General features: G+C 45.8%; 1 long non-coding RNA gene across 1 annotated transcript in view; it reads left to right on the forward strand.

Annotated features, from left to right (window-relative positions):
* The first annotated feature begins 428 nt into the window (after nucleotides 1-428).
* The window catches only part of LOC116446098, a 35,835-nt gene continuing 10,786 nt past the window's right edge, over nucleotides 429-25,477 (forward strand). Inside the window, exons 1-2 of the long non-coding RNA XR_004241049.1 lie at nucleotides 429-635; nucleotides 22,374-22,493. This is a non-coding gene — a long non-coding RNA (uncharacterized LOC116446098). The remainder of the gene's footprint in view (nucleotides 636-22,373; nucleotides 22,494-25,477) is intronic.

Here is a 25,477-nt window from a genome sequence, read left to right on the forward strand (position 1 = left end):
GCACAAAAAAGCCCCCTCTTTGCCAAGGGAGGCCCATGGTATTTCATCTCGCTCGAGGCAACAGATGAGAGAGTTTCCTCTTTTATGGGTTAGCTCAGATGTAGAGCCCACAGTGCTCCCTGGCAGATTATTAAAGCATTAACCATGCTCATTTAATGGCATTGAGATGCAGATAAGATGTAATGTATCATGTATTGTATTCTCCTCTCAGTGTGGCTGAGCGTGTTTTTTAATGTCAAGGGCAGGTGTTTTTGTGTGATACCTACTTAGTGGTATTTATGGTGATATTTGTTCCAGGGCTGCAGTTAATATCGTGTCCTCTGTTTCGTTACACTCTGAGGTTAAACTGCACGTCTGGCACATCGTTTATTCAATTATTAAAACATCTTAATGAAGGTTAACAGCACAGTGCAGCATGGCAGCGCAGAGCCGACACGCATAAATCTGCCAGGCGCGGTGTTGGAAAAGGCAGCTGAACGGCATCTCCCCAAGTGCAGATGGGGCAGATTAAAAGTGCATGCAGAGCACTGCCACAAACAGCTCTGAACACAGTCCTTCTGGGAACCAGAGCTGGGGACATGAAAAAAAGAGCTATAATGGGTCTCCCTGCCTTCATCTGCCAGGAGTGCTGAGAGGTAAATGTGACATTTTGGCTTTCTCTCTCTCTTGCTGATCTTGGGTGAACCCTTCTGAGCTTTTAAAGACCAGTTCCAGTGCAGTATTTCTCTGAACATGCCTGGTTAGGGTTCTCCAGGGCTTTAGGGGGATGCTGGGGCTCTGCTTTGCCGCGGGGAACCCTTTTAGTGACCATGCAGATGGAGAAATTTCCACTGTGGAGCCTCCGAGGTGGAGAGGTGGCATGGGCTGACCCCAGCATGGACCATGTCATGGCACTGGGCTAGTGCTAACCACCAGCACAGGTATCCTGCATGGCCCATAGAGGATCTCAGAGCTACAGAAATGATGTCCTAGTATCTTATTCACCCTGGGAAAAGGCTCCCTAAAATCCAGGAAAGCCTTGGGCTGCAGCCTTGCACCAGCAGCTGCTGGGATAGTGTTCAAATTTTTTTGTTCCTTTAGCAAACATGAGTTGAAGCCTAGGAAAATGCTAGAGGGCTTTGTTGTCATTTTACACAGTATTATTAAGGAATAAGTTAAATTTCCAAGTAAGTCTGGAGTCAGGAAAATTCTGCAGCTCTCTCTGAGCTATCTACAGCTGATCTGCCACCTAAACCTAATCTCAGGCTAAAGGGCTTGAAGGATCAGCTCTACTTCATCAAAAAAAGGATGGTACTTGTGTTTCACACCAAATATCCATGGGCATCCCAAAATGCTTAAATGACACTTTATTCCCCTCATCCTTGGGTGAGAGACATTGGATTCATGTGTTGTGCAGGAAACAAAGAGATGTGCATTTTGCTCAGCAATTTGTTGATGTGTTCACCAATTGCAGCTACATTTGTTGCCCAGTGGTACAAGGCTTAATTGAATTGTTGCCTTGTTAATTTTTTAATCAACTCATTATAATCTTTTAATGACTTTGGAGCAGTAGAGGTTTTCCAGACCAGGATATGCTGATAACCTGGGGCTTGGGAGCCAGTTTGAACGATCTTCAGTAAATCAAGTCATTCTACTGTACACTGTAGTTTGCACAGGGATGGTTGTTTTACAGATTTTACAGATGTCTTAGACATGGAAGCCAAAATCAGCAGCAAAGGTATTTCCTGTCTTCTTCCAGAGTTGTTCCTGTGCCCTTTGCTCATTCCATCATGTTTAATTATTTCATTCATTTCTCTTGAGATGAAATTATTTGTCCCAGAGTTCAAGTGCTCATAATGTGCTCATGCAGTTCAATAGCCATTCACTGATACACTTCATGACCCTGCAAGCATTACCTGCCAGTCCACTGGTGGCCCTGCTGACACCACCACCCCTCTCCCCAGAGGTAATTAATCACTCACTGCCTCATTCTCCCCACTTCATTCACACCCTGCAGTGGCAGAGCCCAAAAAATGGTCACGTGAAAACACTCTCGAGCATGATGCTGGTATGGTTGGAGGACACTGTTGTGTTTATTCCTTCACTGCACATCTGCAGGTCAGTGGCTTTCCAATGAATATGTCACAGCTCAGACTGATGGAGAGGAAGACTGAGTCCTTCACCAGAACTCACTCATCTTTCACTCTGCTCAGTCAGGTTTGGGAAACCATAAAATAGACCTTTCAAGCCTATAAAGATCACCAGGGTAGAACATTTACCCGGATTTAATGGGGAAGTAACATGAGTGTCATTGATGCAAAGGAAAGCTCTCCATCACTCCAGTTTAAGTCCCAAATGTGATACTCTGTGACACTTCAAACATATAAACAGTGTAGTGAGAATAAATATAATATATGGGCTTTGCCAATGCAAATGAAAAGCAATTATCCCAAATCGCAGTCTTAATTTATAAGCAGTCAGTATAATTTGAGAAACTGAAATCTGATGTTGCTAAATCAAATTCCTGTAATTCCACTGGGCATTAAGCACATAATAAGATTACACTGTGCACTGAGCATGTCCTTGTTAAATCTGCTGGCTACTGCATTTTTATTGCTCTCCTGGGGGTTTATTGAGTTTACACTTCGAGTAAAAGGTAATGTTTTCACTGTGTCTTTGGTGTGTTGGCCACACAAGTCTGTCTGCAGCAGGCAGAATTGTTAAGCCATATAATTTGCTTACATCCCTTAGCAGTTCAGTTGGAAAAAGAAAAGGCAATTAAAAGACACCATGCAGTTGTATATAACCAAATTTAAAATAATAATAATGAATCTGCTGTACTGTAATCAGTAAGGAAAGGAAGCCATGCATAATGGTGAAGGTCTAGCCGTGAGACAGCTGAATTGATGAGCTCTCCTGTTTAGACTTGGTTCTGAATGCCTGAAGAGTGGTGCTAATACAATATCTGCAATTTATATACAAAAGTGACCTTGAGGCTAGCTGCTCTCCAAGCAATCAGGAAGAATAGGATTTCCTTGCAACAGGCTGTCTGTAGTCTTGGGAAATGGAGGAGAAGGCAGGGGATGAAGGGAGGACACCAGGTAACTTGGCTACTGGCCAGTGAGAGTCCCTGTGAGCCTCATGATATTTCCTGAGAGGCACAGAGACGAAATGTGCCGTTTTAGAAGGAGGCAAAAAGCTAAGAAGAAGCAAATCCCCTCCCAACAAACTGATGCAAGACAAAATGAATGCAACAGAGACACTGAAGAGAATCACACCTGTGAACTGTTAGCATGGACAGCCTTGCAGGACCATCTCAGTGTCCACCTGCAGATGTATTCTCCTGGTGCTCGATTCCCTCCTGCTCTCTTATAAGAGTTGGTTAAAACTTTCAGGTGTAAAAGTCTTCTTGAACGTGCTGATCATTAATCAGGATAATGCTGGATAAGCTTGATAGATGCATTAATTTACATTTTAAATCTTTGCTGTTGTGTCTGGGACAATTCCAGTGTAAAACTGTGGGCTCAGATCTCTCCTAAGAAGTGACACTTTAATTCACTGGGAGCTTACAGGATTAATTATCCTGTAATATTTAAATCTCAGTGCTTTTGTAGGGTCATCCTTTGTTCCCCTAGTTAGCTCAATTTCCAGAACACTTTTACAGTCAAGGTTCCAAGAACACTTTGCTTCTACAGCTGAATTTTGTCAGAAAAGAACAGACCAAGTGTGCATTCCTCTCTGGGAATAAAGATAATTCTGCTCAGCAGGATTTGTGATGGCAGCATGAGAACAGTGCACCCCGTGACCACTTAGAGAGCCTCAAACTTCTACTTAGGACCAGGTCTGAATTAGAAAGACAGACCATAGGATCACAGAATCATGGAATGGTTTGGTTTGGAAGGGATTTTCAGGACTATCTCTTTCCAACCCTCCTACCCTGGGCAGGGACAACTTCCACTAGATCAGGTTGCTCCAAGCTCCATCCAGCCTGGCCTGGAACACTTCCATGTCAGACATTTCTCTGGTATGCTCTTGCAGTTTCCAGCAGCTGACCCTTGGGAAAAAAAAAGAGCTAATTATATATATATGGTTCCTGATGTGTATAGAAAGCTTCCTGGACTGACTTTTTCCTTCATCACTCCTTGTTTTCTGCAGATACAGCATTACAGAGCCAAGCACATGTGAGGTCAGAGTCTCACTTCTGGGGTGTCCTGCTGCTCACGCCAGCTTGTGTGGAAAAAGTGATGGAGGGTCACTCATCATGCAGGGAGTGCTGCAGCTCTCTGCAGGGACTCATTTTGCTCTGGGTTTAATGATTTGCAAACTGGAGGGATTTCATGTGTCTAAAACCTCATGTCCTCTAGCCAGTCACCAGCTATTCCTGAAATTTTACTGTCAAGGCAAAGGTTTGTGTCAAACCTGCCCGGGCAACTCTGGAGGTTTCTGTTTGAAATGCTTTCTCAGGGGTAGATACACCAAGACTTTGACTGAATTATTCCATTATTTGAGATTTATTGCTGGCAAAGGACAAGTTCCTTTGGGAAAGCCTTAACATGAGCTGACAGTAATTCACCAGAAGTTTGGCATGGTTTTACCCAAGGGAACTCTAAACCAGCAAGCCTTCCCATGACATAAATATCACAGAGGTCACAGAGCAATTAGGATTAGGGTTACAAATGTGTTTATCAGTGTCAGGACAATTATGTCTTCTAGCTTTGTTAGATGAGCATCTTGAGACACCTACTTTGGAAAACTTACTGGGAAAAGGAAGAGATTGAATCATAAACCTCATGAGTGCTGTGTGTGCCATGCAGGCTGCCCCTTAAGTGTCAAAAACATATTGGCGGTGTCAGAAAGGGCTGGAACTGGATTTTCACCCTTTTTTTTTGCACCAGAAAGACCAGGAGGAAGTGAGTAAAAACTCAGAACACACAAAAGGAGTGCACCTTCCCATGTAAGGCTGGTGCTTGTGGGACAACCACAGTTCCTTGATCAGCTGTGGGTACAGGTGTTAAAAAATTTAAGAGGGCTCCAGCAAACACTAAAGAAGTTCATGCAAGAGAGATGCACAAAAGCCACATCTGTCTTGGGAAAACCTTGTGCTGAAAGGGGCTGGAAGATGGAGAAATATCAGTAACTGCTTCCCTGAGCTTAGATTCTTCCACAGTCATCTTCTCCTGAGTTAGGCTGTGTTCCGAAGGCTGTGGCTGTGTTGGTGTGTTGTGCTACAACCTTCCACATTTGGACTTTGGGGGCATAAAATAGCCCTTGTTGTGCCCTCCCTTCCTCACCTTCCCCCTGACATGCTGCATCTGATGTGTGGGATTAGAACCACGCAATCCTGTGGCCTTGTGCATGGCACATCTCACATCAGGAAAGTAGGAGCAAGGTGTGTGCTCAGAGGCCACTGCCAGAAAATTATCCTAGAGGGAAGGCAGTTTTTATTTATGACCTCAGCTCATCACATTAGCAATAACTCAGCTTATTCCTGCTCAGGGGTGGTGCTTTTCCTCTGAAAGGATGAGATGTAGCTTTTCATGAAGACCACACTCATGTCTCTTTTCCAGAGAGGAAATATGAGGATTTTGTATGTTTTCCATGCTGTAATCAATTTATTGCTTTATGGGATTCAGAGCTCCCCAGGAAAGTGTCATGGATTGTGTCATGGTGCACACTACTTGCATGGAGACCTTTGATTCAGCTGGCAGACATTAAAAGAAGACAAAATAAGTTTAGCCAAAATGCTCAGTAATGACTGCATGTGTGCAGCTGCAAGAAGAGCAGTGGTAACTGAGACAAGAGTGGGAATTATTGGCAGCAGGGTCAGCATTCATGCGTGATTTATATATTTTTCCCTGATTTATGATTTCTTTACCAGCTGTGCAAGGTCCCTGCTATGTCCCCACCTAACTGTTGTCCACCCTGCTGCCTTCCCAGGGCTCTTCTGATCCACGGCTGAGCATGACCTGCTCTTGACATTGGCTTCCACTGCCTGAGAGTCAGGGAGGTGCTCTTGAGTTTGCTCCAGGCATAAACATTTGGGGTGATGTAGTGGAGTAAGAACTTCCCCTGTATACCTTACCCCAGGTCTGGAGGAGCTGGAAACAGACTGGGAGCTCAGGAACTGGGGCTGAAGCCAGAAAAACCAAAGCCATCAAGGGAAAGCTGTTTCAAGCTTCAATCCAGCTTGTACAACCCAGACAGTAAATCTCCACCTCAAGGCTTGACAAAATTGTCCTAACAAGACAGATTTTGTCCTCAGTGTATGTTTTCTTCCTCCTCTCATCATCAGTGGGGCTGAGAGCCTATTGATAGCACTAGTACCCATCTCATGCTGGTTTAATACCTCCCTCACCTTCTTTGCTGGATGCAGGGTGCAGGCTGCTGTTTGTGCTCAGGGCAGCTGGCAAGGAAAAGGTTAAAGCTGTTGAGGAAACGGTCCTTTGCAGCTTAAGTCATTTTTACAAAACCCTCAAGAGCCAACTGGTGGGCAGAGACAAGGAAACATTCATATAAATACGTCCCTGGGTTAAGGGGTGCTGCAGTCTCCTCTCTACTTGCTGTGGGTACCTTGACATAATTCCAGGAGCAAACTGAGCTGAAGAAGCAGATTCTTGAGGATTCCTAGTCTTAAAGTGGGTTTTTCCTGTGTTTCTATAAGCAACTTAATGACCAAGGCAATGTTCAGCTCCAGCCAGGACTGACAGCCCATGCTTGGACCCATATTTTGGATGTCCAGTGGGTACACCAATCAGGAATATTGCCATAGGATGGAGACAGACCAAGAGTCCCAGCAGTGCTGGTAGCTGCTCCCACTGGCTTGCAGAGTCTCCATTTGTAGGATAAAAGGGAGAAGAAGAAGGATGCTTTCTCTGGCTTGTTAAAACACAGGGTTTCTGCTGGGCAAAGAAGATGTCAAAACTCCTGGCCTTACAGCAGTGAGGAGGCCAACAGAGCACAGCAAACTGGAAGTTTGAGACAAAGTACCTGCTTGTAATGGGCTGTTTTTCCAAAGAGTTGTTCTACAGACTTGCTGGAGTCTGCACACAAACCTCCCCCCATCCCAGCACAGGCCACAAATCTCTGCCGGGGCTGCTTTAGCTCAGAGTTCAGAAGTTAAACAGAGTGATGTCCTTGGAGAGATGAAATCCTGGTCCTGTTGGCCTTGAAGCCAAAGCTCCTTTTTCACATTTCATGGAATTATAGTATCATTGAGGTAGGAAAAGACCTTTAAAATCATAGAATCCAACCATTAACCCAGCTCTGCCAAGTACACCACTAAACCATGTCCCCAGGTACCACATCTACATGTCTTTTAAGCACCTCCAGGGATGATGATTCCACCACTTTCCTGGGTAACCTGTTTCAATGCCTGACCACCATTTCCATTAAGAAAATCTTCCCAATATCCAATCTAAACTTCCCCTGACACAGCTTGAAGCTCTTTCCTCTTGTCCTGTCTGTTGTTACTTGGGAGAAGAGACCGACCTCCACCTGGCTACCACCTCCTTTCAGGGAGTTGTAGAGCTCTGGTCCATGCTCACAGGGACAGGGACAAGAGATGGTGCCCAGGTTGGTTTAATTTGCTGCTGGGGACTGCTGAGGAGGCAGGACCCCCTCTACAGATGTGTGATTTGGGGAGCTTGGGAACATCAAGGCCTCAGTCAGGTGCTGCCACTGGAAAGGATGGCTTTTCTCTCAAAAGCAAAACCTCAGCAGGGACTTACAGGGCTCCTAAAAAGCCCTGGGGTAATTCCTGAGCTTTGCTGGCCTGGCAGCTCTGAGTGCAGCCGGTTTTGCGTTGCAGTGACCCATCCCACTGCGGGGCTGGGGCAGCGAGATGCCCATCAATCCCAGCCCATGCCCCGGATCGAATTTCCCGAAGAGGCAGAGGGTGGGTCGAGGGGCGGCTCAGGAGCCTAAGCTGCACCCCTTGGGCGGTGCCCGGGTACAAGCCGCCTCCCCTGGTTCGGGAAAATTCCCGGTTACTCGGTTGTTCACTGGTTCTCTGGTATAACTCCCGCCTCTCGGTTTACCCCAGTGGTTCTTGTTGAATTGTATCCTCATTGAATTGTAACTCATTGGTTGTTTCCCCCTTTCACCGGGGTTTTCAAACTCCCTATAAAACTGAGGACAAGCCTCGGGGGATCATCCCATCACTTCCCATCACAATCCCATCGCATTCCATCCCTTCCGAGCTTGTTCAGGTTGCGAAACTTCTAACAATAAAACCTGTTAGGAGTTGGACCAGAACAGCCTCTCTCTGTCTCCTCTAACGAGAGCCGATCCCATCGGCTCCTGCCGTGTTTCCTCTGCAAAGCAGCCAGCCAGCTAGCCAGCTCAGCCAGCAGCTCTTTTCCTGATGCCCAAGTCGCTCCAGCGACGCACAGAAGAACCCAGCTGGACTCTCTCTGACCCGGGGCACGGCAGAGCTCGTGCCTCGAGCAAGAACTGCGTTAGTCTTGGGCTGGGCTTTGCTGGGAGATGGCACAGCAGAAGCCACACCATCTTTTCAGAGTTTTCCGCTTCCGTCTCTGCTCCTGCAAACAGCAGAACTGCCTCTCACACCAAGCTCTGGTGTTTTAGGAAGGTGTGATTACTGTGGAAGTTGTGAATTTTTGTTTTAAGAATTCCCTTTCTTCTCTCTCTTGTGATTGCGGAGAGATTCTTGCAAATATAGCACAGGTTTATTTTAAAGGTTGGAACAGCAAAGTGCAAGAGTGTGTTGCACAAAAAAATGAGAAACAGATCCCAACTGTACTATTCATTTGTAAAAAGACATGAGGCTTTTTACACTATTTTGAAAAATTCTTGTGGGTCTGCTTTTGCCCTACAAGTTATAAAATCAGGAGCCTGCTGTTGCTAGATTAGGTCTGAGTTAGAGGCAGAGAGGGGATGCTGCTTTTACAGTCATCCCAGGAGTCCTGTGCACCCCCGCTTCAGTACCAGGAGCACATGTGGGTGAAATCTCCCACAGAGGGATATATCTCCTGAAAACCTCATGCATAGTTCTTTCTGGATACTTTCCTTATCCTCTTCAGAGGTGTCGGGTTTTTTTCCTCCCCCTGGGGAAGTTCTACCCCAGCAGGAATACAGCCTTTGGAGCCATTGCCTTTGAACCCTGGCGGATGGTTTTCAGGCAAACTCATCCTGTTTGCATTTGAGGTTTTGTCCAGGCTCTCCTGTGTTCCACAGCCAGAAAGTGTGAGTAGAAGGAGGATAAGGTCTGGTATACCAATTACCAGTGCTCTAAATCCCTGCTAGGGGAAGGATGCGCCCTCAGCATCAGGTGTCTCTTGCTTGGGCCCAGCTGTATCCCAGTGCTTCTCTTTGAGGCAGTTTTTCAAAAGGGAAATTTTTCCCTTTGTTTGCAGGGCTCTTGAATTTGCACAGGAACGCTCCTGGGCCCAACACCTGCCACTTTGGTTCCTGGCCTGGAGATAGGACCTGGCAGAGACTCCTGAAGCTGCCCCACTTCTTTCCAGCCCTAAAACTCAGAGTGAGATGTGTAAAGAGCTCCATACACAGGAGGCAGGGTACATAGAATCATCAAGGCTGGAAAAGACTTCTAAGATCATCAATTCAAATCATTAACACAGTGCATGTGCAACATCCTTCAGAGGGAAGGATGCACCTTAGGAGCCATGGGCTACCTTGAATATTAATAATCCTTTCTGTTGTAGAGGAATTACTTGGATTCTGGTATGATTTCATTCAATCTCAGGTCTTCTGTTCCTTCCATTGCCCATTTTGCCCTTCATTTCTCCATGGCAGGCTTGTGGCAGGGCCTGTGCATTGTCCCAGGGAGCTCCAGGTGCCTCCAGGCTGGTGTAAAGGCTTGTGGGGAGCAGAACAGCTGGGGATGGGGCACTTCCAGTCACTCACACTCCCCCTCCTTCCACCTCTATGTCTCTTTCACTGGTGCCTGCCCAGGTTTGGTGCCCTCCAGTCCATTTGCACCATCAAAGAGAGCAAGCTGCCATCTCCTGGGGGCAAGCTCTCAAGGTGAGAACATGGGGAAAACCTGGCAGCCGTCAGAAGTCACATTACTTCCACGGTGTTCCCAAAGCAACCTGACGTGCTTAGCAATAATTGCCAGAGATACAGGAGGTGCCAGGTTTCAGCAAGCTGCTCTCTGTCTGAGCTGTGCTCTTTCCTGATGAAAATAAGGCTGGTGCCACAGGGAACGAGGCAAAAGAGCACACAGAGAGATGAAACTGGTGGGAAAGGGAAAAGTGTAGCTTAAAAGAGAACCTGTTGTGGTATAGATTTCTTTAGTGGTTCCATGGCCTCATTTGTGTTTTGCTGTGATTAATGTGATTAATGGGATTAACATATCCTCCTGCTTGGCACTGACTGTGGTTCCTGAGTAATTTGGGGTCTCTTGGGACTGATCATAGAATCCTACAACATTTTGGGCTGGAAGGGATCTTAAAGACCATCTAGATCCCATTCCCCTTTCCACTAAACCAGGTTGTTCACAGCCCCTTCCAACCTGGCCTTGAATACTTCCAGGAACTCACATCCACAGCTTCTCTGGATGACTTGTGCCTCACCATCCTTCCAGTAAAAAACCTTCTTCCTTATATCTAATCTAAATTGACCCTCTCTTAGTTTAAAACCATTACCCCTTGTTGTATTGCAACAGGATGTTGCTGACTGAGTTGGATACTGCACTGGGGACACCAGAGGTACCAAATACTTTCTCCAGTTTCTCTGCTAGGAATAGCGGCCAAATTTATCCTCTGCTCTTTCTCACTCTTTGCAAGACGTACACCTCCAGTTGCCATTGCTTTCAAAGACTTGGGATCGCTCATTCCAGGTGGGATATACATTTTTTTTTTTGAACCATGTGAGGGCATAAGTACTTCTGCAAAGTTGAACTGGAACTTCATGCAGGCTCAGCCATGTACCCTCAAGACCCAGCCTCCCCGTGCCATAGGGGACTGATCCATAGGATCCAACATGGGTTGAATCAAAGTGCTAGAGCTGAGGAAGAACTTGTAAGGGGGACAGTGAGACACCTGTATGTTGCATGTAGAAATCCCTGTAGATGGCAGTTTGGAAGAACAGGTCTCTGCTGGGAAGGGATGAACCAGAGGTGCATCACGGATAAGGGACAGTGAGGACCGGCGAGATATGATGCTCCTTGCAGTCTCCCAGGTGTGTGACCAGCTCCCCATATCCCTAAAGACCAATTGCTTCCCACTTGCCATGCATCAACCCCCCAGAATGTCTTGGTCTGCAGAGGAATTAACCACCACGCATGTACAAAATGCTCCTCTTTTCTCAGCAGGATGATCCACTGGTTCCTGGCTGGGATCTAACACCAGAGCTGCTGCTGTGCTCTTCGACCAGCTGCTATTGATTTTTATTTCATGCATATTGATAGAGATGGTGCAGGTGGGAAATTGTGAAAGGAGACATAAATAACAAACCAAGAAAAGCTGTAGCGGTGGGGTGAGCAAAAAGCAGTCTGGCATTTACTGGAAAGCAGAGTTTAGCAGGTAATTTTTCTGCACAAAGACAGTTTTGCTACAGAAAATGTTGGGCCTGCTTTAGATGTTAGTTATGCAAGGGGAATTTGGAATCAGTCCTGGGCCAGTGCAGAGAGTGGGGACAGAGTCAGCCCCACTGCTTTCCTCGTGTCTTTTCCCATGTGGCAGTGACAGCAGGAGTCAGGAATGGTCTGCTGCCACTGCCAAGTACCTGGGCTAACAGTGGCTCTGCTGATCAATTAGCAACTCCAATCAACTTGGCAAGTAGAGTTTTTTAATCAAGATTTTTCTTTTGGGGAATGAACTAAATTGTCTTTCCTGCTCACCGTTCAGGTAGATTTACTGAGTGTGGGATACTTTGAAGGGAAAGGAGGCCCAAGTGAGGGGCTTGCTAAACCCAATATGAGCTTTTAATATAAGGTGAAAGACTTGCCAGCTGTCCTGGACCAAAATTATAAGCTCCTTCTCTCCTGTTAAGCAGCTTTTATTCAGGAGATACTACCCAATGCTGTGTAAGAATTAAGTCATGAGCCAGAACATAGGCAGGAAAAGGGATAGGTCATTTCTGAGACGGGTGAATCCAGCATGTCCCTCTGTGCACAGTCTGGGTCTTGTTTCTGGTGTTCACCAGAGCTGCAAGTCCTGTCCTGGGACCCAGAAGAAGAGCCACAAGCTGTAGGTGAGACTCTTGGTTTCCTCAAGAGAAACAGAGCATGCCCCAGGTGTGCTCACAGCTGTGTCATGCTGGTAACAAATAACCCACAATTTCCAGTTATCTGCTGATAACCTTCACTTTGGTGAGGAACAGAAAAGGACGAGTTATGTCTAGAGCTAAGCAAGCTGTGGACAGTGAGGAAAGGACCTGCAAACCACTTGGAGAAGAGCAGTAGAAAACCCAGAGTGAACAGGAGGAGGACTGGGACAGAAAAACCCAGATCCTCTCCCTTCTGGTGTCTTTGGAGCAGGTTGTTTTACCCACCAGCTCGGTTTCACCCAGCGCCCTGTGCACACCCGATGGCCTCTCCCCACTGGCACAGAGGGTGCAGCTCTGGGACAGGCTGCCTGCGTTTCCTGCCCTCACAAAGCTGCCCACAGCACGAGGAACCTCCCATTGCTCCCGAATTGTTTCTCCAGCAAGGAGCATTTATCAGTCAATTTGCCCAGGGTGCAGATGTCTGTCTGGAACTGTAATGACATTTACTAAAGGGGAGTAGAAATTATCACTGGGGGACTACAAATAATGAAGCCAATGCCTTTTATTGACACACGTGGAAGCTGTTTAATTTGGGATGTTGGCTGTCAGAAAATAGAGCTCTTTTGTGGCAGCAAGGCAATATTGTGCCTAATTTCAAGGTTCGTGCTCACATTTAGGAGGGAGCTATTTTCAGCTTTTAGATTTGGAGTTTCTTCACAGCAATAACCTATCAATTCAACACACATCTAAGTGTCTGATCTGCCTCTGCCTGAAAACTTTGATGATTTCTGCCAAGGATTTCTTGCTAAGAAATTTTTTTGATTTTTCCCCTTCCAAACGCAGCTGTAATCCAAGCCCTCAAGCCTGGACCCTTGGGTGCCTTTCAGCCCCCAGCTTCTGATTTAGATATTCTGCTTCCCATTTATGACAGGAAACTTGGATTTCTTGGAATTTTTTATGTGTTTAAAAGAGGCATGCTCTTTGCCACCTTGTTGTAGAGTCAGCCAAGAGGACCAAGACCTCTCAAAGTGGTACCTAAAGCTGAGCATCGTAGGTTTAAAGACCAGGAAAACAGCTCCTGTTAGGAGAGGATCCAGGTGCAGTCCTCCTAAAGTAATCTGGCTCTGTTCATCTCACACAAGAGACTGTGGGGTGCCCAGCACCTCAAAAACTGGGTGATGAACTTGGATGGTGCAACAGCAAAGGCTTGCACAGGTCAGCTTTGCTCCCAGCTGCAGCTCCCGCCAGGGCTGAGGTGCTACATGCACACATATCTTCCCATTGAAAAATAACTGGAAAAAACCCCAGGTTATTCTTGCACATGTAATATAGAGGGGAGGGAGGACAGGGGTATGCTGATTTTTTGGAAGGGGGATCTTTGCTGTGTGGGCTGCTCACAGCCCCAGCAGAGTCACCTCTGGGATTAAAGCCCTCGCAAGAGGCTCCAATAGCAATCTCCTCTCCCAAAGGTATGTATGCAGTAGGGCTTATCTCACTGCTTCATTAAGGAATAGGACCAGGGCAACCTCAGGGGTCACCAAATCCTGTCTCCTGCCATTGCAGGTAGGCATGCTGTTAATCCCTTTATTATTGTACAAGGGCAGAGGCAAACATCAGCAGGGACCTGAGTCCGTGCAGCCTGGAAATGGCACTGGGAAAGGCCCACGGTCCTTGTGCATGACACCTGCCAGGGTTACATCCATCTCAAGACACGTCTGGGATTCTGGAGCCCAGGAGCAGGCAGCCTGGCTTATTAATTTTAAGTGTGCTTGAGATGTTGTAGTTTGCAAAGCTATCATGATGAAAGGGCTCAGAAGCATGTAATCTGTGCTCAGCCTTACAAAGAGACCTCTGTTATGCACAGTCTTCTCCAAAGACCAGTTATAATCTACATTATTTATGTGGAAAAGTATTATTAGCCGAGTTTCCTTTATTTTCTTTCTTTTTATTTTTTTTTCATGGAAGGATTTTAAGGGAGTTCTTTGTAAGGAGTCCCAGAGGCTCTGGGACTTTCTCTCTGTTTCCTGGTGGGACAAGATTTTTTATTTATTTACATTTTTTTTTTACTGAATATTTGAAATACCAGGAAGGGATATAATGTTAGAGCCAAGCCAGTCAATGTGTAATTGTGGCACCAGTCTAGCCGGTGTGAAAAACGGCATTTTCTGTGTTATTACCAGAGCCTGGGAAATTTAAGAGTTTACCTTTTAACAGCCTCCATAAGAACATGGGCACACACTAATGATTGAAATAGGCAATTAAATGCAAAAATGGCTGACACCCTACCCGGCACAGGGTGGGGTTTGTAATGAATTAGACCTAGAAATAGATATTGGCAAAAAGCACCTCCGGAATCATTAAAAAAAAAAAGAAATTAAAAGGAAGAGCTTGCAGTTTGATAATGCACTGCAGAAATCTCAATCACTGTGACAGCTCTGCCTCTGCCTTGAGTTTGTGGAGCAGAGAGGTTTCAGTGAGTGTCCCCTGCTCATGTTGCCTGGGCAGGAGTCCTCCTGCCTGGTGGCCATTTGTCCAGGAAGCTGTTGCAGAAAAAAGATGGAAAATGGGACAAACTGTTGGGTTTGGGGATAATCCAGAGCAGATCCAGGGCTGATCTGCCTGGACTCAGCAACCCCTTCAAGCATGTTTTTGCACTGACACTGAATTATTGGCAAATGGTGTTCTATGGAAGCAGGACCTCAAGGAGCCAGGGGTGTTCCATGGTTCAGAAAGAAACCTGCAGAAACAGAGAGAAAGTACCTATTTAGAGTTGCTCTGGACAGCACTGCACTCAATGCATAAGTGCATTAACTCATTAGTGCCTTGTTTCATCAGGCATTTGGAATAAATGCTGGTGAACAATTGGGTATTGGATTTACCAGGGGTCTAATGCAGCCCTGCAGGATGTGGTGCTTTGCATCTTGAGGTGCAACCCAGCCCTGAAATGGGCCCTGCACTGGATCCAGGCTGGCTCTGGTCAGGACTTGGACTGAAATATCCTCGTGGGTCCCTTCCAATTCAGGATATTCCGTGACTCTATGAACCAGGATGTCTCTGGGCCATTCTTTCCCATCCTGGCATATAGCACGATTTCTTTCTGCTGTGATTTTTATCCTTCATTCCCTGCAAATATTTACAGCATTGGTTCCAAATTAGCCTTTCTGCCTTTTGTAATGCATAAGAACGAGCCGCTCACTGAATATTCAGAATATTAAGCAAAAAAAAAAAGCCGTGTCCAGTATTTGCTGCAAATATGTATAAACGCTTATTGGATCTTACCCAGTAGCACCTGTTTCTTCTGATGAGGCCTGAGATAGGGAAGAAAAATGCAAACAGGAGCCTTCTAAATGAAATGGCAAATTTAGCTGGCGTGGTGCGGGGAATACTAATGAGCACCCTCCGGAGCCGCCGCGATCGGGCACCGCCGGCACCGCACAATGACCTTGCTCAGCCGCGCCGGGGAAAGGAGCCCTCTCACTCGGGGACGAATAGATGGCTCTGATTAAACTACAGCCACCGCACCTCTCCGGGGACCTTCAGATTAAAGAGCTGACGCTCCCGGCGAGCACCTGAATTCAGCTCACGCTCCGCAGGCACTTTGCGCCGAGCCCTCCCTCTGCCCGCAGCCCCCTTCCAGCCCCGCCGTCATTGTTACGGGGCGCTGGGTGATGTCTCCTATTAATAAAAATACCAGATCGGCACTCTGTTCCCTCCTGCAGCCTCAAGCTGGTCAATTATCCTGCTGTAATTACCCCCTTGAACATGTTTTTTATAGGCGTGGGCTTTGCTGTGTTTATGCCTAACGAAGTAATGAAGTGATGCAGTGATAAATTCACTCTCCTGCTTGAGGTGGGGATGGGGCATGACAAGTGAAGGGCTGTGCAGGTGAGGATTCAGAGAAGTTTAGTGCGTTGGTGCACTTCAGGGACACAGCTTCTTTTTCTTTCCCGGCGGAATGTCTTTGTCTCTCCTTTGGTTTTGCAGCAATTTTGATGTTTTAGCATAAGTTTGTCTTTTATTATGCGACTGAATATGAAAACGCTGAAAGCGTCTTTGTTCAGCAGGTTAATTTTCTCGCTGATGATTAAAAGGAGACAATCATTTAAGACAGCAGAATAAAAAATCACACTTGGGATTTTCACTAGACCAAGAAATAGAGTGGAAGGATTTTAATAAGGGGCTGTCTAATTTGGATTTCTTTCTTTCTAACCAGAACATGGAAACTGCTTTCCATAATGTAAAATCAATAATACCATTTTAAAATCCCATTTTCATATTTAATCCCTTGTTTCAGCTTGATGCTGGATCTTTCTGCCATTCCAGCACTGACCTCAAAATCCACTGCAGGGGTGTTTTCTTCAGTGGCTTTCTCTGTAAAACCAGCTATTATGTCTTCCTGCAATGATCACTCTTGCTCTGTACTGGGGAGAACAAAAAGTTGAAGAGCAGAGGAGATGTTGACATGATGGAGGTGGGGTGTGAGTGGGCTCTGAGTCTTATGTGGACTTTAAGCTTCTGCAAAATGACTGGTCCAGGGAGGGGATTCCCCGCCATGTGCCATCAGCAGATCCCTCTGTGCAACCTCCCCAGCCCAGGAGTCACCACTGGAGCTGACACAGCTTGAGGCACTCCTGCTCGTACCCTGAGGTCCCCCTACATTGTTGCTGGTCACTTTTTAATTCTAGCCAATATTCAGGCTAGGAATATTGGTGCATATATAGAATAATTCCCAAAACCTGATTTGCTGGGGCCAAAAGATCAAATGCTTAGTGTAATATATTATAATTTTTTTTTTTTATTTTTATTTTTATTTTTTTTTTATTTCTGGCCACCTTCTCTACACTCTTGAGTGCAGCTGAATCCTGTTTCTATTGCAGTGAGTTTGTAGTTTTGTGGTTCTTTCCTCCAGAGTGTAGAGGGCCAGAAAGATTTCTCCCCTGGAAAAAGGAGACATTCACTATGATTCAAGTGGCTGAGACTCCTGTTCATGCTCATGAACAACTGTAAGAACTGACATGAAACAGGTATGGAGCATCCTGGATGGTCTTATGAGTCAGACAAAGGAAATTTTGGGGCAGGATATTGTGGAGGCCTTTCTTCTCCAGGAGCACTCATAGTTCCACAGTCCCTACTTTTCCTGGTGATGTCCTCAGCTACTGGTGGCAGCCTGGAGCCCTCCAGCTCTGATCAGCCCTGCAGCTCCTTCCATGCACAGCTGGAAACCCTCTTAGAAAACTTGTTAAATTAAGTGAAAGCCAGGCTACCCCAGAGCAAAGAGAGCTCCCTCAGAAACAACATTTGATTTGCAACCCCTCCCTCCTGTGAGGGCTGCTCAAAGCAGCCCTGTGTTACATAGGTAAGGATGTGGCTGAGCAGCTATTGAAAATATGTAAAGCTGCAGAAAATAGATGGGCTGGACCTGCAATAACTCTCAGTGCTGCCTGTGGCCTCTTGAAACAGCCATTTCATCACCGCCCGCTGCCGTGTGTCTCCTCACATTTACAGACAGAGCGCGGCTCCTCGTGGCACGCGGGGAGAGGCTGGGGTGAAAAGGGAGCCCTGGGCAGGCAGGATGTGAGATGCAGACGGCCTGGGGTGAAAGTCAAAGGCGTGAAATGGGAGGAAAAATTGTTTCTCAAACAAACTTTGCCTTACAGGCATGGGCAGGGTGTTCAAGCAAGTTATGGCCGCAGGGAGAGATGGTCCCATGCTCACTGCAGCTCTGTCCCATCCTACGTAGGGATTCTTTTGGTCCTGGTGATTTTCTCTACCTGGCTTCACAATATCACCTTCTTAAACCTCTTGCTTTCCCCACTAGGAGTTAGGAAGTTCAGATTTTTCCTTCCTGCTTTCCTCCTCCCCTCCCTTTGGCACTCTGCAGCATTTCCATACATTCGTCTCCATGATCTCAGCTCAGCTTGGCCCACAGGCACAAGAGTTTCCCATCATGCGAGCTGCAGACATGCATGGTGACTCTCAAACAATGATGTTTGGAGGAAACAATCCTCCAGCCTCCGTCCTCCCTGCTCAGGGGGCTCTGGAAGGAGCAGAGGCTGAACAGGCACCAGGCTTCTGGCCAGCCTGCACTTGACCGTGTCAAGCATTGCAAGGCAAACGTCATGATAGATCGTGATTCTGGCTGTGGGAAGGCACCAGTTTTTGCAGAATAATGCTGTCCCCTGCTAGATAGTGGAAAATAATCTTGTCTGACAGAACATGTCATCCAGGTCCACCCCATTGTGGCCCATGGTGGTTATTGTTCCTACTGAGCAAGGGAAGTCAGGGCAGGCTGCAGAGCAGAAGAGACATTGCCTGGAAAACCAGAGAAGCCCACATGGCAGGACCTGAGTGGGGAACTGTGGAATAGCCATTTGTCTCCACTCTTCCACAGACACTCTAGCGATGTCCTAAACTCCTGGAGGATGTGTAGAGACAGTAGTATGAGGTGGGAAGATTTGCCTTGCTGGCTCTGTCTGGCTTAGGACAGAAGGTCCAGCTCTGGACACCTCAGTGGCCTTTCCCTGGAGGAGGAACACTCTTACCCAAGGCCACACATAGCTGCTCATGACTTCAGAAGGATGTCTGGCATCTCCTGAAGTGGCAGTACAAAGCCCATCACCTGTCCCCGCTGCTGTGCTGTCATGTACATCACAGTCTCTGTTCAGTCCCCCAGCACACCCTCTCCTCCCAGTGACACACCACCAGCCTTGCCTGCACACATCTGCATCAAAAACACTCACATCCTGTCAGTCATGCCTAAATCATCTGAGATCTCTCCCTGACTTTCTCAAACATCACAAACGTGCCAGTGGTAAAACCACCTCCAGTTTCCCGTGCTGCTTCCTTGCAGAAAATCCCTGCACAGGCAACAAGGCAAACCTCTGTGGCAAAAGTCTTTCCAGCTCAATGGTGATCTTCTGCAGGACAGGAAAAACTCCTTCATCAGCCGAAAAAATAAAAGTTATGGATCACATTGGGTGCAGAAAGGATCTCTTACCTGGGGAGGTGCAGGTTCCAGCTGCAGGTGTAGCAGCTGTACTGTGCTGTCTGAAAAGCACACAGAGCTGTAAAAAAATACACTTTGATTTACCTTCAACCATAGCCAGCAGCAGATGCCTGGGGAAAAGCAGCAGGACAAAACTTGCCTAAAGTGATAATTCTTTGATAGACTCCTCCGCTGTGCTGCAATGCAGAGAGTTCACAGGTCAAAGTTGGTATCTTTGTAAATGACCCTGAAGGTTTTTTCCTTATAAATATGGCTTAAAATTGCTTAAGCAAAGGAAACTTCCAGCCATCGCTGTGCCCCAGGGTCAGGAGCACCACACTTAAACCCACAAAGTGTGATGGAGCAACTATTCTTTTTTTAAATTGGTGGCCATTTGTTGCTGCTGCTTTTATCTGCCACTGATAATTTCACAGGCTGACCCTCAGTTTTTGCAATATGTGGGGTACTGAGTAAAATCTCCTCATTCACCTCTTTTGGGTCATTTGTCATCTTCGGTTTCTCCCTTTTCTCCTTTTCTGGGGTGTCTCAGTCTCCTGGTGCTGAGCAGCTCTGTACCCCTGCAAATGGGTCGCCCTCTTCTGTGCCATATCTAGTTCATCTTGCTGAGAGGGTGAAAGGCAAAGAAACACAGTATTCAAGGTGGAGGCCAATCATAGTCTTATACATCTGTTCAGCAAGGATTTCTGGCTAATTCTCTATTCCTGATCAAATATTTCACAGTTCTTGTCAAGGGTTACCAACCTCAATGCTGATGTGTCACAGAACCATAGAATCAGAGAAAGGTTTGGGTTGCAAGGGACCTTTAAGACCATCTCATTCCAGCCCCTGCCACGGGCAGGGAGACCTTTCACTAGACCAGGTTGCTCCAAGCCCCATCCAACCTGTCCTTGGACACTTCCAGGCATGGGGCAGCCACAGTTTCTGTGGGAAAAGTGTCACTGTGAAGTCCCTGGAGCACTGGGTTAACTGTCTGGAAAGTCGACCGAGTGCGTTGTCCAAAAGCCTTGCAGAAAATTGGTTGAAGATGTAGACAAATGGACAATATTGTAGCTAATAGGAGGTTATGTTGGCTCCTGTAGAACTAACTGAAAATGCTGCCAGCTGGATACAAGAAAGGAAAAGTAATACTGAATAATTTATTTTTAAATAAAACACACATATGTTGCAAAGTGACTGGATTAAAGCTTCTGGGACTTGGGGAATTTTGTGGAATGCGTGTGAAATTCAAAATGTGTACTGTGCTGAGTTGAAGATTAGGCTGTTTCCAACTTTGATATTTCCTAGCTTTGCCTCACCTGCCTTCCAATGGCCCTGGGCAGTTTAAGCTGTGTTATCAGATGTGTGCTGGACATGTCTGATGAATGCCAAGATCTCACAGTTTGAGCAGACAGCTACTGCTCTGATCTGAATCGCTGCAGACTTTGAACAGGCTGTGTTTAAGCTGAAAGTGGGTGGTCTGAGTTGTCTGCAGACAGTCTAACTTGAGAGGGATCTTATTCCTGGAGCATATCTAACGCCATATATCAAAAGTTACTTTGATTCTTATCAATATTCTGGAGGCAAAACTTCAAAATATGCCATTAAAACAAAGAGGCATGGCTGATCTTTTTAAGAACTCTTGTGAATTTATTGTTCTCCTAAAGTCAAATAACCTAGGAACAGAAAATATATTTTCTGAGCAGATATAAAGGTTAAAGAAACTTCCTCTGGAAAAAAAAAAAAAAAGCAAAAAAACCTTTGGAAAACTATTTTTTCAGACCTTCCTGACATTACTCTGGTTGCACTAAAGAGTCTCCTTAAAGCCATTCTCACAGCACAGCTGAAAATGACCTCCAGCAAGAGACAATTCCTTCAGCAAACAGCCAGCAAACACCCTATTAAAGAAAGTATCCTCATTCCTCACATGACACACAACCTAAATAATGGGCTTGTGCCATCCCTGTGTCTTGATGATGAACATTCTGAGCCCAAGGGGATTTTCCAGAAGGACAAGGGCATGGATGGTGAGAGGGTAGATATGCAGCTATGTAAATACACAAAGATTGCTGTTATTTTATGCTCTTTTATATTTTATGCTCATTTATATTAGCTGAAGATAATATAACTTCCTGCCCCACCTACATCAGAGATACAGGCTGTGTTTGTACTGCTCTGTTACTTGAAAATGTCTGTGATTAAGAGTGGTTTTATTATACAAGAAAGGGCAAAGAAAGGGAAAACTATGCTGAGAGTTCTGCACTCTCCTTAACTTTTACTTTTTTTTTGCTTGGGTCAAACGAATGCATTATTTAAACTTGGAAATCTCTTGATGAAAATTCAAGAGTCATTAGGTTAAAGACACTATTATCTAAACTTTTTGTTTGTTTAATCTTTTTTTGGAAGGAGCAATATAATTGATGATGGTCAAGAAAATCCCTACAACCTCTTCCAGAACTCTCCACTTGAGTTTCAAAAACCCAGGGCACAGACAAGACATCCACATTCCCTTTCTGATTCAATCTTAAAATATTGGTGGGCCAAAGTCTCCCCAACTGCTTTGGAAAGCAACCAGCAGCTTCCTGGTTTCAGCTGTGTCATTTGGTGTTTCCCTGTGCATGGCAGAGGGCAAAATGTGATTTAATTCACTTTTCAACCCTGTGTGTGCTTTTAAGACACAATGTTTAAATGATTTTAGGCAGTCTTGTGTTGGAGACAGGCTTCTTATAAAAAAACTCCCAACTCTTATTGTGTAATTACTCATAACAAAGCATAATGTAATTTTACAAACAGCAAGGGCTTTGTTTTTTTCCAATTTCACATTAATTTTATTGGCCCCAAATCCAGGGCTGTGTTTTTGTATTTGGGCTTTTACCAGGAGTAGAGTATTTCCTGTCAAAGTGCTGTTAACTTGCTGGCACTGTGTTTCCTCCTCCATAGTTTTGCAGTGAAGGAGCTGGTAGATTTATATAAGCTGAACACACTTTCCTAGCGACATTTTTTTCTGGTGATCATGTTTCCTAGAGGGTGCAGGCTTGTCTCTTTGGTTTACACTGTTTTCTGCCAGTGGGGAAAGCATATACATCTGTGTCAGTCCACTTATACAAAGAACAGCTGTTTTAGCCCCTGTAGAGGTATTTTCCCCTTGAAGAGGATTGTTTGGTCTTGTCTTTACTGCTAAATTTTTTTAATCTTTTTTTTTTTTCTTTCCCAACCCCAGGGGAACAAGTGCTCATCCAATATCCCGAGGTAGAAGCACAAACAAGGCAGTAAAACTGAAGCACCCTGTGAGATAAATTTGCAGGGGTCAGCTTCAAGTGAGATCACAGCATTGACCTTGGTGAGTTTACCCACAGTAAAACCCAAGCCCTCTGTCTTGGCTGTGTTGTTTACCTCAAGAGAGCTGCTGGCCATTAGTTATCTTCCAGTAAAAAGAAATAGAACTCTTTTTCACTAGTGAAGACAAGTCTTTGGAGAGCTGACAGAAAGTTTGGTTGTATTGTCAGAATTTAAAACAAAGTGGAGATCCTGCTGCCTTTAACTCCTGAGAGCAGCTCCAGCAGGAAGGCACCTGGGACGTGCTGGCTGAGCAAGCCCTCCCTGGCCAAATTTGCTGTTTTCCTGCTCACCTTCACCACACTGCCTCATGCAAATTTCTCAGGTGGACCTGGACCTGGATCTCACAGAATAACAGAACATCCTGAGTTGAAAGGGACCCACAAAGATCACTGAATCCAACTCCTGGATGTGCACCTGACAGCTCCAAGAATCACACCATGTGCCTGAGAGTGTTGTCCAAATTCTTCTTGAACTCAGGCAGTTCAAGAGGCTGTGACCACTCAAGCTCAAGGACTTTAAGTCCACTGTCCTGCTTTTGAATTTTCCTGCATCCAGAAACATTTATCTGATAATCACAGAATCACAGAATGATTTAGGTTGAAGGTGCCTTAAAGCCCATCCAATTCCAATCCCCAGACACGGGCAGGGACACTTTCCACTAGACCAGCTTGCTCAGGGCCCCATCCAGTCAGGCCTGAAACACTTCCAGGGATAATCCTATCAAAATGAGTCAGTCTGGAGGGTGCAGTTTTGGTAGCAGGGTGAAGGTTATAGAGGAGCTAGGATAAGACATTTGCAGACCCAAAGGTGATGGTCCTTTGAGCTTTGGAAAGAGCTGTGAGACTTGGCCAGGCTTCACCTTCAAACTTACACAGCCATCTCCACAAACAAAGTGGAGAACAGACACATTCATTCTTTTTCCTGGCCTTGGAGTTGATAAAGTGGCACTGCCAGTAGTTAGCATTATTCTAAGCGGTGTCATTTTAAATCACATGTGCACGCCGCCCCACTGCTGTCCTTTGAATCCCGTGGGATTGGACTGGGTTGGGGGACCATCACTGAGATGCTGAGGGGGCTGTTGGCACATCTGCAAGTGCTGGATGTGGTGCTTGGAGAGAGGATGGAAAGCAAGTGCCAAAGGACAGCACTTTAAACTAAAAAGCAGAGCAGAGGCAGGCCAGAAACCACACTGCAAAGGTCCTTAGAGACTGGTAATATTTCCTCTCACTGGCCAAAGAGGGCTTCCAGCTGGTCTATGCAAACAACCCCACTGCATTAATGGGGTCCTCAGGCATCTGGGGGCAGATGGGGTCTAGAAAGGAGACCTGTCCTCTGCAAATGGGGTTAAACAAGCCCCAACTGCATTTTCACATATCCCCAGTGGGGCTGCAGCCTCGGCACCACCCAGGAATTAGAAACTGGGCTGAACCCCAAGAAAACTGTCTCTGAGAAAAGGGAGACAAGCTCTTAGACTCTCTCCTTCCTGGCTCATCACGCTGCCAGTATAAAAATCAAGAACTGCTTAGCTGTTGTGGTTTGGAAGGATAATATTTCAAGCCTGAGGAAGTGCTTGTTCCTAAAAAAACCAAAACAACATTTTCAGAAACGTACTTTTGAAATAATGAGCTTTTTCAAATTATATCATTTGCTTCCTATAAACCTGGCCTGGAAAGATTAAGTGTTTCCCAAGGGAGCAGAGTATTTGAGATGGTCCTGACCTCTCTCCATGTGTAATGTGTGTTGTCAGAAGGGCTTTCACCAGGTGTTGTTTGTTTAAACAGATTTCTGGTGACAGCCTGGCTACATATGACCTTTAGGGACCAGGTTGATAAGGATGGAGTAATTAAAACAAACCCCTGAAAGCAGATATAGAGAAAGGAAGCCAGGGATGCAGATGAAAGTACATTGGCCCCACAGCTCTGGAAAAAAAAAAAACCAGGGAAGAGTCCTGTGGGTTTTAGGATGGCTGGAAGAGGATAATATTTCTGGACAAAGAGATTATGAGTTAGTCTTGGGGTTACAAATGCATGTTTTCAATAAAAGTACAACTGTATCAATGTACGTACCTGCACCAACAGGGTTGCTGTCTTAACAGAAACAAACCAAAAGACCTCAAATATGATGAGATCAGAAAGGGTTGCAGCGATTTATTCATGATTTTGGCGTGGGGAGGCTCAACAGGTGGGAAGCTGGCAGAGGGCAGGCAACATGCATAAGGCCACTTAGGAAATCCATGTCAGAGAGACTGCTCTTGGATGTCTTAAACTCCAAACGAACATCCTAATCACCAGAACATCCTTTTGCTCTGCAAGAGGTCTCAAGTCCCCGTTCCTTCTGTACTAGGGCTGCTGCAGGAGCCAAATAGTTCAGCTTCATCCGTTCCTTATTCCATTTTATTTATTTGTTTCACATGGTTTGCTATTTCAGTATGGGGTGAATCATCCTAGAGATCTAAGTGCTTGACTCAGAACTTTCCCCTCCCAGGCACCATTCCTCACCCAGTCACAAGCTTAGGGTATTAACCCCCCCTTAGCCCTAGCCCTCCTGTGAATTTAGTATGTTTTGAGCCTGTGAAAAGATTTTGCATTAAAGCCTAGGGCATCAACTGATGAAAAATGACTCAGAAACCACTTTAGGTCGTAATTCTTTTCCTCTCTGTGTCCTGGCTGGGTGGGAGATTACGGGCGAGGTGATCTGCCAGCCATCCAGGTGCTAATGGGAGCAGATAGACATTCCTCTTCTTTCAGGGGTGCTCGGTTGGGTTTCCCTCCTTTTTGTGCAGGTGATGAGCCTCTCTTTGTCTGTTAACGGAGAAACAAATCAGTGGGAGCATTATCTGGGAGGCATCTACCCGTCTTTCAAATGTGGTTAAAATTGGCAAGCTGGTTCAAAAGTTCGAGGGTGGAGAGGAACCAGCAGGCTGTATCCTCATATAAACCTTGTTTCCTGAGGTAAAAATGGCTCCTAGTCCTTCTGCACAAACTT

This window comes from Corvus moneduloides, chromosome 6 (assembly GCF_009650955.1).
Source record: "Corvus moneduloides isolate bCorMon1 chromosome 6, bCorMon1.pri, whole genome shotgun sequence".
Classification (NCBI taxonomy): Eukaryota; Metazoa; Chordata; class Aves; order Passeriformes; family Corvidae; genus Corvus; species Corvus moneduloides.